The sequence below is a fragment of the Rhipicephalus sanguineus genome, chromosome 2 (assembly GCF_013339695.2).
Source record: "Rhipicephalus sanguineus isolate Rsan-2018 chromosome 2, BIME_Rsan_1.4, whole genome shotgun sequence".
In the NCBI taxonomy this organism is placed as follows: domain Eukaryota; kingdom Metazoa; phylum Arthropoda; class Arachnida; order Ixodida; family Ixodidae; genus Rhipicephalus; species Rhipicephalus sanguineus.
In genome coordinates this window covers 171,827,642-171,847,786 of record NC_051177.1, presented here as the reverse complement: position 1 = coordinate 171,847,786, position 20,145 = coordinate 171,827,642, and positions in this window count along the sequence as shown.

Sequence of the window (20,145 nt, the reverse complement as noted above, 5' to 3'; positions counted from 1 at the left end):
AAGATGAGGGTCATACCGGTAGCACATGGGCTCGTAAACCGTAGTCGCCAAAATATGTTGTGTTCGTGCATATCAGTTCAGACACATTGATGGAAACACCCGTCCCTCATTGTTTATTCGATGTTCCTCCTCTTCGCAAGGCAGCTGTCGAGCACGTGCCATCTCAAAGCGACGTAGTCGGCAGTGACGCCTTACTTAACGCTTGTCACTTACTCACAGGCCGTGGTCGTTGCTCCCAGTCTCGTGTGTTTGACGACCTACTTCGATCTTGTGCTATTCGTCACAAGTTTACGACTTCTTGCCACGCTCAGGCTACTGAACTTACCGAACGCCTCAACGCACACTGACGGACATGCTCTACGTACGTTTCTGACAACCACACGTATTGCGACGTTGCCCTTCGGTCCGTCGTTTTCGCCTGCAACTTGTCGCGTCATGAACCTGCCGGGCACTCATCATTTTGTCTTATATTTGGTCGCGGTTCGTTACTACCTTTACTCAGCCTGCTTCCGCCTGACCCACTATCCACCACTTCATACGCTCAAGATGACATCACCGGTGCTCTGATCGCCTCCGAGATCTCTGATTTCCTCCGAGACCTCTCGTTGTACTGTGGCTCCCATGTTGTCGTGTTGACCTCTGCGAGAAGCTTTCATCGCGATACGTTGGGTTTTACCGAATCCTGCGCCAAGTGACACCCGTCACCTATGACATTTCCCAGACAACCAACTCACCAACTGCTACATCCAGAACTGACATCGTGCATGTTTTCGCTTAAAGCCCTACAACGGTGGCACGCCCTTCTGACCAATATAGGCACCGAACAGTGTTTTTCTGGCCGGGATAATGCCACGGGTATAGAAATACCACTCCGGTACGGGCGCCGAACTGACATCTAATGGATGACGACGACAATGTTTTGTGTGAGGCTGAGCCTAGAGCTGCCCTGTTGGCCGGTATTCGTGTGCACTGCGTGCAGTGTTACCTCCACCAGTGACAAACAAAGAAATACTCCCCGTAACAATATGAACAAAGCCTTTCATAAAATCTGAGAAAAACAAAAAATAGAGCCTACTCAACGAGAAAGCTGTAAGAATAATGTTAGATTCGTTTTAAGCAGCGTAGGCGTGCAGACGGCCACAATGATTACCTCGCAATGATTACACACACAATCTCATTTGGCAGTTGCATTCAGTGATGCGAAAACGTAGAACATTAATGATACACTACAGTGAAACAATAAAGTACATTGTACTTATAAGCTTTACCTTGAAGACTTATGTGTTCTTGATTTCACGACCATAGGATAAATAATATGTGAGAAAGATCAATGTCAACAATTCCACTGTTAAATTTCCCGCCAAAATCTCGAATGGCGACATCACAGATTTCAAAGCGTTTTTTCGTATTATGGCCGCATAGGGAGAATGAAATTTCATGAAACTTGGTATGTTAAATCTTTGGTTCCCTCATTGTACTTTATTTTTACCTATTTGGAACTACGCAGGCATTCGTAGACAAAATCTGTGACGTCACGGCGACTGGGGCAGCAACTTCAAGGTGGCGTGGCCACACGCATGTACTTTTTGCGCGTTTCCTTGCTTACCAAGCGTCGTCTTGCAGCAAGCGTGTTTTTGTCACCGTGAAAGGGTCATTTACTAATGCGAGAAAATTACTTTTTCTTATTCACTTTGGTGTCCCTTTAATGTAGCTTGGAGCCATGCCTATCAAATTTCCGTACGGCATCGCCATGGCCACTTGTATCTTCTTTCTACGAATCATCAGTGTCTCAAACGGACCCTTATCACGCGCATCGAGCGAACATCAAAACAAGTGTTTGCTTTAGCGTTTCGTAAAGTTTCAGTTTTGCTGGGCATAGTCTGGACTTCCTGCTGGCTGTACATCTTGTCGTGCAGATGGATTTTATTCCACTTCCACTAAATTCAACGGAGCCTTCATACGAGGGTGGTCTGAAAAGTTCTCGGCCTCAATAAGAATGACGCGAGCGAGAACTTGTAGCACTCACGTGCATGTTCATACATGTCTCTGCAAGTCTCAGATGAAACGCCATCTAGTGCCGATTAGCAGTTTGGCTTTGACAGTCGATCACAGTGGGTGTAGTGTGAAGCACCGGAAGGCATGGAGAAGCTTGAGTACCGTGCGGTGATAAAGTTCTTTGTAAAAGAAGGTTTATCTCCGAATGAAATTCACCAAAGGTTTGTTAAAGTTTACAAGCAAGATTCACCTTCATACTCCACAGTCAAGAAATGGGCTGCTGAGTTTAGGCGGGGGAGAGAGAGCATTGAAGATGACCCGCGGGAAGGGCGCCCAAAAAGTGCAACAACTCCTGAATTGATTGACCGCGTGCACGATATGGTTTTGGAAGACAAGAGAGTGAAGTTGCGTGAAATTGCCGAGGCTGTTGGCATCTCAGTGGAACGTGTATGTCACATTTTGCATAACGAATTACACATGAACAAGCTCTGTGCAAGATGGGTGCCGCGCATCCTTACTCCTGAGCAAAAACGCAACCGCATGACGATGTCACAGCGTGCTTTGGAGCTGTATAACAAAAATCCAGCGGACTTTTTGCGCAGATTTATAACAATGGATGAAACTTGGATTCACCATTACACACCGGAATCGAAACAACAATCAAAGCAGTGGACTGAAGCCGGGTCCTCTGCACCAAAGAAAGCCAAGTCAGTTCCCTCCGCAGGAAAGGTGATGGCCTCTGTTTTTTGGGACGCTAAAGGCATTCTGCTTGTGGATTATCTTGAAAAGGCTAAAACCATAACTGGGGAGTATTATTCTGGCCTTTTGACTCAATTGAATCAGAAAATTCGTGAGGAAAGACCAGGTTTGCAGAAGAAGAAAATCATCTTTCATCAGGACAATGCACCGGTGCACAAAGGACATCTTGCAATGGCTAAATTTCACGATTTGAAGTACGAATTGTTGGAGCACCCACCCTATTCTCCTGACTTGGCCCTGTCGGACTACCACCTGTTCCCAAAACTCAAAATCTTTCTTGGTGGGCAACGTTTTTCATCAAATGAAGAAGCGATTGCTGCTGTGGATGAGTACTTTTCAGGACTTCCACAGAGTCATTTTAAGGACGGAATCCTGGCTCTGGAATATCGATGGACCAAGTGTGTAGAGTTGAGAGGAGACTATGTTGAAAAACAAAAATAATTTTGAAGGTTCAAAAAGCTTTTTTCTACATCAGGCCGAGAACTTTTCAGACCACCCTCGTATAAGGTAACTTTTTTACATTTGCTTGTTCACTGCGGGCACAACGTATTTGCATCGTTCAGTTGTATTCACGTTGTCCGAGCATAGTTGTATATTCCTATGGTGAACGCGCTCCAGTCTGGTCACGAGCGCCCGGGTTCAAGCCTTCTTTGCCAAAGAAAAATTAATTGGTTTAATTCAATTATTTCTTTCAAGAACTTGCTCTTTATGATCGGGGCTTGCCCATCGCCATAGTAGCCGGGCGTAACACAGGTAAAGCCTGACCACCTTAGCGCACGATCGCGCAATGTAGAAGTCGTCTTCCTGTTGTTATTCGAGCGCCTTGATTATAATAATAACGCAGTCAAAACCACAGATAGCATAGCCAACTGTAGCATGCTGCGCTCGCTCCACTTCGGCGCTGGCTCTAGTTTGATAGGAGACAGCTAGGGGGCCACAACAGTGCGTTTCGATACTACTAACATGAACGAGGAATTCAAGGCGGTGGAGCGGAGGGCTCTCAAGGCAGCAGCAACGCGGGCTCGCCGCTAAGACCCTGCGGTGAGAGCTCGCGAGGCCGAGGAGAGACGTCAGCTTCGTGTGGACCGCGAAATACAAGCCCGGGAAGCCGAAGCAGCGCGGAAGCGGTGGCAAGAAAACCAAAAAGCGGTACGGGCGCGGGATCCAGCGGCCAAGCGCCGAAAGTGGTCGCTACCTAAAGTTGGTGGCGCCGACGTGCGCTTCAAGCGCGATTTCCTCGACCACACGTTCGGCCACAGCTGCAAGGTCTGCGACCGCTTGTGATTCGACAACGAGCGCACCATAATCGCTACTATAACAACGTGTCACGTTTTAGGGGCGAAGCTCCTTAAGGCGGCACCCGTTCGTCCCTCGTCGTGCTCGTAGTAGTGAGTAACAAGTCTTACCCTTTGACCTCCAAGGTGGTGCCGGTGGGAGATTTCTCCTGTGCGTTGTTGAACAATAAAAATTCGCAGCGTGCGCGTTACCTAAAAGCCGAATTCTTCTGTCTCTGTAGAAGTGTAAGTGTTAGCTAAAGCCGACTTCTTCTGTCTCTCATTCCCATTAGCAGCCATTGTTTACCTCCAAGGTAGTGCCTGGTGAGATTTCTCCTGTGCGTGAATTAACAATAAAAATTTTGTTCAAAACGCCGTTGATTGATGAAATAAACCAACGAAAGACGCCAGATGTTTTGTAAAAACAAAACGAAAGAACGCCAGATGTTTCTAAAGCAAACGAAAAGACGCCAGCTGCTTAACGAAAGACGCAAGGTGTTTTCTAAAGCAATGGTTTTCTGAACAATGAAAATTCACAGCGTACATGTAAAATTAAAGTGAGCTGCAAGTCGTCATAACTCATCGAACCTTTAGTATAAACGCGCCCGATCTCACGTCGGTGATGATGTACTGGGCAGAATTCACGGAAGATTCACGGTTTTTACGCATGTGAAAACGCAAAGTGACAACGTATAAATTAAAAGAAATACAAATATCTCGCTTGTGTGCACTGCGTTCCCCCTCAAAAAGCTACATGTAGAAAATGAAGGAGTATTTTATATATCCACGCAGAAAATACGGACGCAAATTGTGGGACTACCATTCATTAGCGTTAGGATACGTGCATTGTGGCTCGTAGCCTTTGCTTCATTGCCAAGAAAAGTTGTCCGCGAGTATAGCATGCCCAACGAACGCCAACGGAACGCGATCGTGGAGGTGCTCCGGCTTCGCATCGCCTCATGGTCCCCCCCCCCCCCCCCCCCCGCCCCTATCTTGCCTCGCGGCGCTGCGGCGCCGACGCAGGCAGCGTCTTGATTGAAAAAACCGACCGCTCGCGCTGCACAACCGTTCACTGACCACCCCGCATAAATAGGCACTGGATTTTGACCTCCAAGGTAGTGCGTGTGTGCGATTGCTCCTGTGCGTGATTAAACAATGAAAATTCACAGCGTACATGTAAAATTAAAGTCAGCTGCAAATCGTCATAATTCTCATCGAACCTTTAGTATAAACGCGCCCGATCTCACGTCGGTGATGATGTACTGGGCAGAATTCACGGAAGATTCACGGTTTACCGATGAACCTCCGCAGCTTCGCCCACTCATCATAATTCACTCCGTGGATATGCTGTGATTTTTTTATATCACAGCCACGGCCGCTACATAAAAAAAACAGGTGCGGCCTGCTGCGTGGCGCCGAAACGGCGTCCGGGGCCTAGTTGTCCTTGCGCCCGCTCTGGCGCCACCACACCGGTCCAGCTGTTCACGGAGAAGCGCTTCGACAGCCGCGTTTGTACGCGCGATACTTAGTCCAATCAGGCCGTAGATTACGCGTTTTATAGCTGCACATTACAGGTTGAATATTGAAGTCGTTATTAGAAATGCCGATTACCCCACATACGTGAACAGTTTGCCATAGGACTACCAATATTTGTAGAGTGGGCCTCAGTACTCTTCATGAAGGTTGCCCGCTTTACTCACCTGAAATTAAAAGAAGTTCTCGTTATTACGAATTATGCTGAGTATATTTACGCGTTTCTTCAAGACGAAGTAGTGAGTGATGCAGGCACTCAGGAGGGTGGCCGCCTTTTCTCCCGAAATTTGACTTTTCCTCTGTCTCTCTATAACAAGCGCGGCAGGTTAGTAAAGTGCATGACATGAAATCAGTAGCACGTAAAGAAACGGCGGCAAAATAAGATACACAGAACTGATAAGCGCTTGTTCTGTGTACGCTTCTTCCTTTTGTCTTCCGTTTTTTTTTCTTGCGCAAGATCTAATGTGGTTTGACAGGCCTGATCTACAGGAAAGCTACGTTCTGTGCTCGGTTCTGAGGCCGACTGTGGAACGAACGCTTCGATCTCGTCTATCACAGGGTGCGAGGAACTTTTGATCTTAGGGCTTTCTCCTGAGCTTTCACAGTCACCTGCTCCAACTATTGCGTCATCAGCTGCATTCATTCGCCGTCGTTTTCTGGGCTGCGCGTTCTTTTTTTGCATGTAGTGCGGATAACCGGGAAACACAGTCGGGAACGCAGTCGGAAGCTAAATCCTAATCTTCCTGTTCTTTTTATAGTCATCCTCAGTGAAATGTAATGAACATACCAGTGACCTGTCGCTTGGCTCCCACTTACTTGCTTTTTCTGATGGCCCTTGGCGAGAAATATTCTTCAGCCACGCTTCGCGGACGCTGCAGATCGCTAGGGAATTCGTGGTACTCATACTAGCGTCTCTTCTCGCGTTTGACTTGCACAGCGGCACACAACAGCTTCGCGGCATCTCACCGCTGGAAAAAACCGTCCGCCACAGACGCGCCACACCAAATAAACGCACTCAGGCGTAAGAAACATGAGGAAAGCTACTCACACACACGATCACACAAAAAAGCACACGAACAACGCATAAATTCCGAGCCGACCACGTTGTAGCACCACGGCCGCTCCATAATGGTAGCACCATGGTAGCACGAACTGGCCTCTGCTTTGCGGACCGCGCTAGTGGCGTCTCACAAAACCTGCGGCCGCAACTGTGAACTCGACCGGGACGCGCTTGCCCATTGACGGCGACGCGACGCAGCAGGCCGCACCTGTTTTTTTATGTAGCGGCCGTGTCACAGCAGAGGAATTATGCGGAGTATTCGCGGTTTACCCGATTAACTCCGAGCAAGCTCCTCTAACATCATTCACTTCGCGGATGTGGACAGACAGAACAGACAGACAGACAGACAGACAGACAGACAGACAGACAGACAGACAGACAGACAGACAGACAGACAGACAGACAGTTTTCCGATGAGTCGCCGTAGAATTGCTTACACATTGAAATTGTTCGTAGTATCATCATAATGTGCCGCCTAAATGTGGCCTCTGCAGGGGCGAAGGCTCCTGCTCCCAGTGATCACTTTAACCCATATTGTTGAAACATGATTGGTTAAGAATGCACCGCCTACCGTTGAGCGCCCTCAACTGATGGGCACTCCCCTCACTATCGGCCTCCCCATGAATAGAAGAGAACCTGGCTGTTCGTCTCCCCTTCTGCTGCTATCCTCTTTATTTTCCACTTTCCCTTTTCCTGACATGCGCCGTGCTCCCCATTGCGTCGCAGAATTAAGCGTCATTTCCATATTTAGCCCCAACGGCTACTACCAACGAATCAACAAAATGAGTTACGAAGCCTCTTGACGATGGCAGCAGAGGTAAAACAGAGGAAACTGCTGGATATTTTGAGACAGAAAAGACGTTTGATAAAAGGTTTTAGTTCTCGATAATTTGACTCAGCAGGAGTGAAGAATTCAGCCGTGGTAAGAAGCATTGTCCGCATCTTCACAAAATTTCTCGACGAGAAGCCTGCGTACCTGCGGTTGCTCTGTAAGATAACGAACACCCACATTGCATAGTCCTCATTCGGCTCCCATACACATTCGCCGCCCAGGCGTATTTCGCAAATCTATATTGAAATTGCATCGCCGTGCGATCCCAGACTAGGGGCACGATAAACCATCGGCATTTGGCGAAGGAAAGCGAGCGTTTCCGCGCACGCCAGAGAAGTTTATTACGGCAACTTTTACGGTCAAATACTGCTGCAAGTGTGTCTTTGTGTTACTAGTTTGCGTAGGTAAGCCTCAAAGTCATGGCAAATTTTATGGGGTATCAATCGTCAATACTCCTCTCGGTGGGTTACTTTTGTCGGCAACAATGATCTTTTATTTTTGCTATTAACGTAGTATTCACCCTAACAGATCAAAGCCATTTGATCTCTAAGTAGGCACCCACCAGAAAAGAGCAAGTTTCCGAGCTCTTTGGTGGGAAAAAGCTGGCTTCACTTTCGCTGGCAAGGCGTTTTCGAGAGCTTCCACTCTAGTATTTTTTTAGGGGCGAAGCTCCTTAAGGCGGCACCCGTTCGTCCCTCGTAGTCGTCGTGGTCGTAGTAGTGAGTAACAAGTCTTACGCTTTGACCTCCAAGGTGGTGCCGGTGGGAGATTTCTCCTGTGCGTTGGTGAACACTAAAAATTCGCAGCGTGCGCGTTAACTAAAAGCCGAATTCTTCTGTCTCTCATTCCCATTAGCAGCCATGGCATGTTCCAGTAGGAAACGTTAGTAGAAGTGAAGTGTAAGTGTTAGCTAAAAGCCGACTTCTTCTGTCTCTCATTGCCATTAGCAGCCATTGTTTACCTCCAAGGTAGTGCCTGGTGAGATTTCTCCTGTGCGTGATAAACAATAAAAATTTTGTTCAAAGCGCCGTTGATTGATGAAATAAACCAACGAAAGACGCCAGATGTTTTGTAAAAGCAGAACGAAAGAACGCCAGATGTTTTTCTTAAAGTGTAGTAGTAGTAGTTGTATTTAGCCACCTCGCCGATCGTCAACGGGCGAGGTGGCACCGGCAACGGCGCGAGGACCCTGCCGTACGAGAGTTAAATCACACTAAAAGACATACTTTGCGGGCGATACACTCTAGTGAGCTTTCAACTTTTCGTCTTAATGTACATGATAAAGAAATATTTCTACGAAAACGCAAGGCACACCTTGAGCAATATGTTTGGTTTTGGGACGCTAAATGGAACCATGAGGCGATGCGAAGCCGGAGCACTTGCACGATCGCGTCCGTTGGCTTTCGTTGGGCATGCTACCGACCTCGCGTCGTGGAACGCGCGTCCTGTCTTCCCTCTAGCCTGCCTTTAATTCGCACAGGGCGAGCGGGGGAATGCGGTCGCTCTTGGCGCTCTTTCGCCTCGGGAGCGGACTTCTTCCTTGCATTTCACCGATCACAAGTGATAATGAAGGGACCACGTAAACCAACAGTACATAAAAGTTTGATGTTAATATATACACGATGTTTCACACTCTTTATATTATGTTACTGGGCGCATTTCACGGAAGAGTTTCACGGTTTACAGATGATTCCCTCCGTAGCTTCGCCCCACTCATCATCATTCACCCCGTGGATACGCTGTGATTTTTTAAACCTCCTTGTCCCAGACGCAGATACCACATGTTACCACAATTATCGTACAACACTCTCCATCTTTATCAGAAGATACCTCAGAAATTTGTTATTATAGTCCTACATACTGTAGCACAAACGCCTATAGAGATAAATGTTAGCTTTAAAATTTCTCAACCGCAACCTATGAATGAACGTCTGCTAGAATGTCCAAAATTTTCTGTTTTCTTAATCACAGTATTTTAGTGTCATTCCGAAACAACTCATCGGGTTTCTTTAACTGCTTAAGATGACCGCTCCTTATACACTGTGCTGTCAGCGATTTTACAGCAAGGTTGTCTTTGTGCACCCTTTGCCGTTGCCGTGCGGCGTTCACTAAAGCAGGTTGCGTGACCAGCGCGAAGGAGCCTTGTGAGATCGGGAAGGAGGTCACCTGATCGACTGCGTACACAGGACATGTAAATGGATGGAGGAATGACTAAGTAATAAATAAAACGAAATGAATCTTTTTGGCGAGATGAAGTTTGTACATGGACTCTCACATACCGAAGCACGTCTCTTAACTAGTGGTCTATATACCCACGCTTGCACCACAGGAATTGATGGGAAGCGTATGAATTGGGGGGGGCGGGGGGCACGTGGGACACTCGCCGCGCGCCTCTCGCAGCGAATCACGCGTGCGTGTGCGGGGGTCATTGTCCCTCCGGACGTTGTCATGCTCATGAGCGGTCATGGTGCACGTGAGATCTCGATAACGAGCGTTGAGACGATGCTGCCGGTCGCTTCGCCGGTGCCAACCGATATTACGAGGACAGAGGCTCATCACGAGCCAGCCAGGAGGTATATAAATAGTTAGTGAAAGCTTTGCCGGAACTTAGGAGGAAAAAGTAATGTCTGATGAAAAGCAGGATACCTTCGCTGTTCGACGGTTTGCACGGCGCGGGTACCGACTGATTTTTTACAGCGGGGCTGTTATGCTCGACCTGTGTACAGCGCTATCGTTTGCAGCATAGCGAAGCCGGTGCATCGCAGAGTTGGGAACGGGAAGCGAGGGTGTGAAGAAGGGAGAGAGTTAAGCATAGTAAGCAAAGGAGTGTGAAGGCAAGGATTGAGTGAAGCGAGGGGGGGAGGTGCAGGGATGAGAACGAGATATTAAAGCGAAGGTGAGGGTGGGTCTGAGGAGTAATGGAGAGAGTACATCATAGTAAAGCAAAGGGGTGTCAAGCCAATGGAGCTTCAAGGTAAGAAATGTGTGAGGCGACCGGGTGAAGGAGGGAGGTGAACTGGTATTGGAAGCAAGTTGTGAGAATGACGAGGACGGCAGAGAGCAAACCAGAGCAATGCAATGAAGTCTAAGGACAAGAAAAATGACTGAGCCGAAAGGGGGAGGAAGAGGGAGGTGCAATAATACGGAAGCTAGGGTTGATGGTGAGGAAGAAGGGAGGCACTAAAACATAGTAAACCACTGTCGCCACAAGGCGGAGACGCATAGGTCGGCGTCCTTATACGATGCGTTCCACAGTCGAGAAAAGTGAAAAGGCAACCCGTGCTCGAGGCGCCAGCTCGGCACGAGCAGTTGCGTTCAAAATGTCGGCAACACAGTGAAGCGAGGGGGAGGAGAAGGGACGTTAACGTGCAATGAAAGCGAGGGTGATGAGGAGAAGGAAAGGACATATTGAAGCATAGTAAAAGAATGGAGTGTCAAGGCAAGGAATGAGTGAGCCGAGGGGGACGAGAAGGAACGTGGACGAGAAAGAAAAGGATGGGCGAGGGTGCGGAGGAATGTAGAGAGCACATCATAGTAAGCAATAAGGAGTCAAGTCAGAGTTTAAGTCAGACGAGCGGGCAGGAGGAGGGAAGTGGACCGGCAAAGGGATGCGAGGCTGAGGAGGAATGGAGAAAGCAACTCATACTTAAGCGGCGTAGGAATTTCATCGCTGAGGCTTTCCCCAGCTCTGCTGTCCAATGGAGCTTGCGATAGTAACGCCACGCGGAGAATTTTAGATGCGAAGTATCTTAAGGCGGAGCTCAATCCGGTGGTGGTGGTGGTGGTGGTGGTGGTGGTGTGTGGCGTGACCGCCCTTTACTGCGCATTGCGCATACCCTCTACACACACCTCCTCTCCATTCCGCCTCTCCCCCTTCCCCTCTCCACATACCCTCTCCCCTCCCCCTTTCCACACATCCTCTGAAACGCGGGCTAGACATGCCGAAATTCTCTCCTGCGCAACGCCGCGATGAGCTCGAGCGCATGCGCGTCCCCTCCCCTTCTCTCTCCTCTCCTACGCTGCCCCCTCTCGCCCGCCTGTCGACCGCGTTCCCCGCTCGCCCTGTGAGAATAACGGCCAGGCTAGATGGAAGATACGACGCGCGTAGCGTCCGCTTCGCGTTCCACGACGCGAGGTCGGTACCATGCCCAATGAACGCCAACGGAACGCGATCGTGCAAGTGCTCCGGCTTCGCATCGCCTCATGGTCCCCTTTAGCGGGAGATGGTGTAATTTTTATACACCGAAGCTGGCTTAAGCCGGCCGTAAAAACCTTGGTGTGCCTAATGTGTATAAGAAAACATTCATCATGAAACGTCCCGCGCTCTCTTCATTTTCTCTACAGTGAAGCTATTTAAGCTATCGGTAACTTGTGTTCCGTCGTGCAAAACTCCTCAGGTGGGTATGGGCCATAGGAACTGGGCCTATGCTCAGCGAAGTGAGCACGTCAAACACGTGAAAGAGAAGCGATAGAAAGAAACTTCGATAATTACACTGTTGCGGCATCAGAATTTGCGCGATAGACGCCGCACGCACTAAACAATGCGTCACAAGAGAGACATGTATCATGGCAATGACAAAAGTAAAAAAAAATCACAGTGGAGTCGCAAGGGCGAAGCAATAAATGCGAGAGCAACAAATTGTAATGTTATGCGAAGTAAGCCTAGCAGCTAAATCTTTTGTGTCCGATCATACGTAACTGTAGAAAACGCTGGTGTAAGAGAATACGACCGCACCAGGGATAGAAGCGGCTTTCATGCAGTCTCTCGTCTCACCGCTTCGCGTTGACCGCACGGGACGTAGAAGGGTGTACGAGCCGTGCGCTGATACCTGCTGAAATATCGCGCTCGTTAGCGCCCGCGAGCGCGCCCTTATGAACAAAGTCGCATTTGCTGCTCGAGTGATGCAGCCCCCCGCCCTCACCCGGGGTCGCTTGAGGCTGCACGAAGGACGGGTGGGGCGTTTACTCGCTGCTTGAGGGGTAATGGACGGCCAGACCTGGCACGCGTGTAGATGTTTCTCATGCGCCCTCCATGCGACGGAGGTGGCTGGCTCGTTTCATCTGTGCTTTAGCGGCGTTCGTCGCCAGCCACTCGCAAGCTATAACTCGCGGGTGGAACATACGACGCACGGGGTGATGTTATCGATCTGTACTCTACACGGAACACGAAGGCGACAACGAGGGCGAAAACCCATCGAGAGTGTCCATATTGCGATTGTTTTTGGCGAGGCGGCACGAGCGCCACCTGGTGACTCAACTCCACCTACAGGAAAGCACACACCTCATCGGCTGACCTCCCTGAAGGACTCTGGGGGAAAGATGAAATACTATCACGGCATTTAGTTTTATTCAGGTGGCTTAGTGGCAGCAGCCAATGAGAAGCCGAGTTCAGCCATCATTTATTTCTTCGCACGGTGGTGTTGCGATCGCACTATCTTGTATCTTAAGATACACGATGCATGATTACATGTATCGGAAATTTATATACTGATGCACCGAGACGTATGGCAACAGAGATACGAGGTACCCAAGTAGTATCCAAAGTAGTATCTAAGATACATGTACTTCGATGCTGATCAGCACTGACGGTATGTTCTGTTGCTTCTACTTCAATGAGAACCATCAATACCCGTGATGTACATGCATATGCAGCGACTGTTTTGCCTTCCTTCCATAGTAGAGTGCCTAATCGTCCGAATCGTCCACAATTCTAAGGCGACAGGCTTGGATGCAATGTCAAACGCGGCAAATGGTGGTTTCGCAAATATCCCATGAGTTCTCGTAAATAGCTCTGCCAAAGTCTCGCAGTTCTCCGTCCCAGAGCCCACGTGACCTTCTCCGCGAGACCGATGATGTCACATCGTGACCGCACTATGGTACGTCATCGTAACGTCACATATCACCTAAATTTCTGACGTCACCGCTTGACGTTGCGTGATGACCGTACTAAGTAACATCGCCAATCGGTCAAAAGTTGGCCGATTTCAAAAAGAGCACTACACCATCTGAGGCGCAGAAAGCTCAAGAAGAGATCAAGGCCAACACAAAGTTAATAGTTGGCGTTTTTCTTTCTTTATTGAAATAAAGAAAGATAAATGAGAGAGCTGTTGTCGCCATTGCTTGGTGAGGCTCCCTTTTCGACTTGGTTAATAGGAGAGAAAAAATTAAGAAATAAAATAATACACATATATCTACAATTTGGTAAGTTCAACAGTTCCCATTGGAACGAAGCATACATACAATCGCAGTGCACACTTTTTAGTGTAGCCCGCCTAATATTCATCCCAAATGTAAGTGTCTTCTAAAAAAAAGTAGAAGCAATTCACTGCTGTGCGATTTATCCGTGTCAACGTTTCTGTTGCCTTGATCTCTTCGCATATGTCCGTGTTTGCAAGCCCACCTTCTTTTATCGTGACTAAGAAGTGTTCATCGCTAAAGAGAAGGCCTTCACGTTATCAGTACCAGATCATACCTTTGTCTTTTTCGATTCATAACGTCACGTATTCTAAACGGTGTCTTAGGTATTTGTCGTATAACCAAGTCATTGTTCAACCCACCTGGACGCTTGCATCTGGGGTTGTTGATGTCCTGTGCAATGCTCGACCAACTCTCCCAAACATTCGCTGTTAAATAACGGTTGTAGAAGCTACTGGGCTAAGCAGCACCTGAAGATTACTGGTACGGAAGGTTGGCGACGTTGCGCACAGGTTTACGGCGGCAGAACTAGAAAAAGTCAGCCTTCTGCTCTACGGGTTGCTTATGAAAGTGTTTTAGCGCGGTAGCTTTCCAAAATACCTCTACCCTTATGTCGTCATTCATAACCGCTGATTGAAACAGGCGCTTTTCTAGACCGACAGTGCATAAAATTCTAATACAACTCTTTTTCTAAAAAAGAACAATGTTACAGCAATATAGCAATCAAGAACATTCACGTTTTTTGCATGCCTTTTTCTACGTAGTGGGAAAGTGTTTACCCCACGTATCGGCATTTGGTTCTCCTTACCTTAGTCTGCATTGCCAGAAGATGCCTTTTTCTTTTTTGGTGTATCAAGGACATTCGCGGTTTGTGAATTTTTGTACGCGCGTTTTAGAATACATAAGCAAAAAGCTACCAATTTTTTTGCACCAACTGATATCGATATGTGGACCGTATATATTGCGTATGAATAAAATCGTGATTTCTAGACTTGTTATAATACTGGTCACATGGCAAGTGTGAGAAGCAGTGCTAATTTTCGCGTTGTGATTTCAGACAACACTCCAGCAATGAGATTTCTTATTCGAGATTATGTCTAAAATATCATCAAACAGCGTTTTTGCGCGGCTTGGGGGTGCGCTTAATGACCTAATGTTGTGAAGCGCAATCGTACTTGATATTTATAAATCAACGTTTCTGTTAGCCTGTTCCGCAGCAAAACATAGTTATTTCCTCCATTGTGATTCGCGTTTGGTGATCTCTATCATACAGTGCACTGGTAGTAGCATTTTGCCCGAAAGCACGGCGTCGAAATTCTCCGGACATGAACATAGTCGTATGACTGTAGTAGTACGAAATAGCGTGGCGCTGCTTTTAATACGGTCATTCGATAGAAATACCCATATTCAATGCGCAGAGAACTTCTCGGATAGATACAGTGGAAGCGTATCATTATGTTTTTCGTTCAATTCAGTCAACCTCGCTAATCGATTTAGACAGAATTCAGGGAATGCTGTAATGTTACTGTTTTACCGACCAATGCACTCTTTCTGACGATGCATACTATTTGAACTATCTGACGATGCATACGGGTGTTTGCATAAAGGAAGGAAGGAAACAGAAAAAGGAGAAGGCAGGGAGGTTAACCAGAAACTCTTCCGGTTGGCTACCCTACACAGGGAAATCGGGGAAGGGGAATGGAGAGACGAGAAATAGAGAGGAGTGAAGAGGGGGAAAAGGAGAGAGAAGAGATGCAATGAATTCACTGCAGCGTGCGGGATCGCACCACAAGTCACAGGCGTTCGCACAAGCCGTCGTTCTCATAAAACACAAAAGTGCTTTCACCTGCCTTGTGGGCCGTCGAGAGATGTGGACGGTGCTGTAGTAGCAGCTGCACGGAAATTGTGCGGATCATCCCAGTCCGCCGCAGGTGCGTTGGAACGTACTTATCTCTCGGGGGCAAAACGAGGGAAGTGGCACAGCAATGTTCGATGTTTAGGGGCGAAGCTCCTTAAAGCGGCACCCGTTCGTCCCCGTCGTAGTGCGTAACCAGTCTCAACGCTAGTACCAGATCTTGACCTCCAACGTGGTGCCGGTGGGAGATTTCTCCTGTGCGTTGTTGAACATAAAAAATTCGCAGCGTGCGCGTAACTAAAAGCCGATTTCTTCTGTCTCTCATTCCCCATTAGCAGCCATTGGCATGTTCCAGTATTAAACGTTAGTAGAGTAGAAGTGTAAGTGTTAGCTAAAAGCCGACTTCTTCTGTCTCTCATTCCCATTAGCAGCCATTGTTTACCTCCAAAGTAGTGCCTAGTGAGATTTCTCCTGTGCGTGAATAAACAATAAAAATTTGTTCAAACGCCGTTGACTGATCAAATAACCAACGAAAGACGCCAGATTGTTTGCTAAAAGCAAACAAAAAGACGCCAGATGTTTCTAAAGCAAAACGAAAATTCGCCAGCTGCTTAACGAAAGATGCCAGATGTTTTCTAAAGCAATGGTTTTCTAAAACAATGAAATTCACAGCGTACACTGTAAAATTAAAGCTGAGCTGCAAGTCGTCGTAAACTTCCATCGAACCTTTAGTATAAACGCGTATAATGGTGAAGAAAGTAAAGTGGACGAAAAGATAACTTGCCGCCGCAGGCACCGAGTTATCTTTTCGTCCGCATTTGCTGTCTGTTAGGTCTCCTTAATATCGTGTGTAACAAAGAAAACGAGCCCTTAAATGTAATCTTCCTTCATTATAGAGAGGGTCCTCGTTCTTGCAGAACATGATGCCTTCAGGTATTATGCGAGGGATTATTGGTCAGCTGCCTGCTCGTAAATAGATCACGTGCTTACGTGACGCCAAAAAGGCAAAAAAAAAGAGTGTTCCACACATCGCCGCCAATGGCTGCGACTGGCGCTGACTGACACTCCTAAGTTCCAATCCACATATACCCTATAAAGTGGACGGGGAGATGACCGCCGCACGTAGCTCAGTGGTATAGAGCATCGGACGCATTATTCGAAGTCGCAGGTTCGGTCCCTGCCGGCGGCAAGTTATCTTTTTCGTCCACTCTACTTTCTTCACAATTATATTCCAATTACTACAAATAACACCCCTATACTTTCCTTGACATTGCTGTCTGTTAGTTTCTCCTGAGATCTATGGATGAATGACAAGCCGGCCCCCTAAAATGCTGCTCGCTTAAAACAAAGAGTTGCCACCGAGCTTCACTTTTGGTTCCCGCCTTGCGTTTTTAGTGCGAGCTGCGCCATTTTTTCTTTGTTGCACATGGTTGCAAAGCCTGTATATATATGAACCACAGCAATGCGCTACTGCCACAGTGAAAAGCAACCGTAGTACGATAATGCTGTCTAAGAAGTCTGCGTTGAATTTGATGGACGTGGATTAAAAGCCCTCTGTAGGACGAGATGTAAAGCAAATAGAGATCACTGTACACATCACGTAACTCAAACTTACTGAAATTTTGATGCTAAGCACCCGTTTTCGTGGTCACGGGACGCGCCTGGCATGCGACAGCGTTCGAGATTCTACGCCATGGAGATGCCGCCCGAAAGCGGCATCGGCATGACGTCTTCCTTTGATAGCAAGTTCGTGCTGAGCGCACTGTCGGCCGCTAAAGTTTGCGGGATCTCCAACGCGAGGGGTACCGACCGAAAACAGCATAGCTGCGCTGCCTACCTTCGCATGGCGTGGTGTTGAGCTAATCGCTGAGACGTCGGCCTGTTGCCTCAACACCACGCCGCTCCTCTCCAGATCTGCCGTCATGGAGCAAAAGTCATATTGACACCGGTGACTTTGGAGCTACATTGCCTCTCATAATGAAAGTGTCTTCGCCCCAACGAGGTACAGCCAGGCCCCGGAAAATCTCAAGTTCCAGCGATCGCCGCAGAGGGCGAAAAAACCGCGGCGATTCCATGAAGATTCGCGTATAGTGGAACTACAGACTCCTGTTTTAGCGGTCGGATAAGTTCGTTCGCACTTTCCGTGTTAGGAAACCCGGCCAAAAATTTTCATTTCAAAATATATCCGAAGATTGTTAGAATCGTAGTTACCGTGTCATTTTTCATAAAGTTAGTAGGGACCAGTTTTTGTGTTAATACAAGTTCTAGAGTAATACAAGTTCTAGAGTTAATACAAGAGCTTGATTGTTTGAGGATAAGTATTGAGATTACACTGACGCTCGAAAAGCAGCAGCCCATCGTCATCGATTGCGCTTCGGTCGTTTATTCCATTCAAGTTTACCGCGGTCGTTTTCTTTGATTGGCATTACGCAGCTGTGTTTTAAATCAGTTTTGATGTAGCAATGCGAGTTTGTGCGCCAAATTTTACATACCGCTGGCACAAAGCGAACGTGTCTAAAGCCTGTGAATCGTGTCAGCTGCGGTGTTTCACCGGCTGCACCAACGTTTATAGATACTTTATAAACGTTGGGCTGTCAGCTTCCAGAGTAAAAATGCAACGCCGGCAAAGAGCTTGGAGTCTACCTACGAAAACGGAATAACCATGCACCATGTGGGCGTGCGCACGGTGAGTGAAGATGCACTGCTTTGCATTTGAACATAGCTTTCTTTGTTTTGCATGCGCTGTTTTTTGTCATTTCAAAAGGTTTTACGACTCGTGCAGCTGATCAGATGCACCGCTTGTGGATTCCAATGACATTTTCTAAGATTATCTATTTCGACAACTCAAAGCATCTGGACACATATTGTCTAGTTGGGCAATATGTGTCCAGTTGCTTCGAGTTCTCCATCAATTCGCCCTCGCACTGCCAATTGCTGGCTTCCTGATTAGCTCAATTGGTAGAGCGACCGCCCCGGAAAGGCGTTGGTCTCGGGTTCGAACCCTGGACAAGGACGAATTTTTCGGCAACTAAGAGGCTTTATTTCTGAGAAATCCGTATGGATTTCCTTGTGGCTTCGTGCTACAAACGGGTGGTTGTCTATTTTCCCTTTCTTAACCCTTTCGCCACCATGCGGGATTCCGCAGAACTGATTTGCAATAAGGCTTTCCTTATTCGCCAACAGCTACTCAATTGAAGTGTTTGTCACTGCAACCTCTTTTCAAACATAAACCAAGTGCCTTTTTCAACGTGATACCGTAAATCGTGTTTTCCCAGAATACACGAGCTTAGCTGAACTGAAAGTTGAGCTAAATGGTCGGAATTCATCGTAAAAAGACCGGCGCACAGGCAAGAACACAAGGATATTGAGCGCAAAAACGAGCACACGTTAGCTACAGGAATAGCTAGCACAACAGCGTGGTTTCACTTTTTTTTTCAACGCCGGGCGCCTCTCGCCAATGCGTATTCAAAACAGTACGTTGAGGCTCAGGCTAATCTTACTGGCACTGCATCTTTTGCGAGTTTTGATGCTGCTTGTTCATTACCGCTCAAATCGTCAACGCGCATGTGTAGCGAGAAAGACGACGGGCAGCACTGTACGCAAGTACTGTGCAAGGGAGACCCATCGTAAATAGTACGCTGTCCGCTTCGTTCTGCGTACTGTAAGCGGTATCATGAACGAACCAAAACACATAGAGCTACTCAATTTCAGCTGGTAATCTTATTAAGCAGATGGCTAATTCTGTTTCTTGTATGTGTTGTTCAATTCTGTGACTGACATGCATTCACGATTGCCAATAAACAATGTAAGCTTACTTGCTTGGCGTGTTTTTTGCCAGTTGAGGCCCCTCGGTCACCTGGCGACGTAACGGGAATATTTCTAGTAACTTTAGGCTGCCGTGCGCGCGAACACAATACTGGGATAGTGTTGTGTTCGCGCCGAGAACCAGCGGCGAGAACCAGCGGCGGCCGCGCGCGCCCGCGACCACCCGCACCCGCCAGCAATGCGGCAGCCATATTGCCCCAGCACAATGATGACGATAGTTTTCGCAGCGCCGTTTCTTGGTCAGATACTTTAGTTCACAACGCCACCGCTACTCTTATTTCCGTTTCACTGTCAAAGGTGCAGTTTCCCTTCTTTAAGTGGATGTATAAGTGTTCTGTGGTACGGCCACAGGACTGCCGACGTGTCCGAACACGACGGCGGAAGCAAGGCCGAACGATAGGAGAGTAGCGGAGGAAGGAGAAGCGCGCGCGGTGCAAGCGCCCTCACGAGAGCACGGCGAGATGAGCATGCAACGTGTTGGACGCGTGTGACATAAGCGCAGCTACCACAAGCGATCGCGCGTGCGCGCTATTCGAGCGCTGCCACGAAAGCAGAGAGAGAGAGATCCGCGAGCTACGCACGTGTGCAGCGAGGTACGTTACATCTGGTCTTAAGCTCAACTGAGACGATGACGAGTCGATTAGCAATAGCGTGCTGTACCACAAGTAGCTACCACCAAACGCCGCCTTTCTAGCTCTACTTACAGCGAAACTAAAGGCAATTTACGGTATAAAGAGACCCTAAATAAATTAATGAGCATAGGCGTGCGCAGGGTTCCCCATTTGGGGGGGGGCGAAGGTTCATCGCAGCGCCCCCC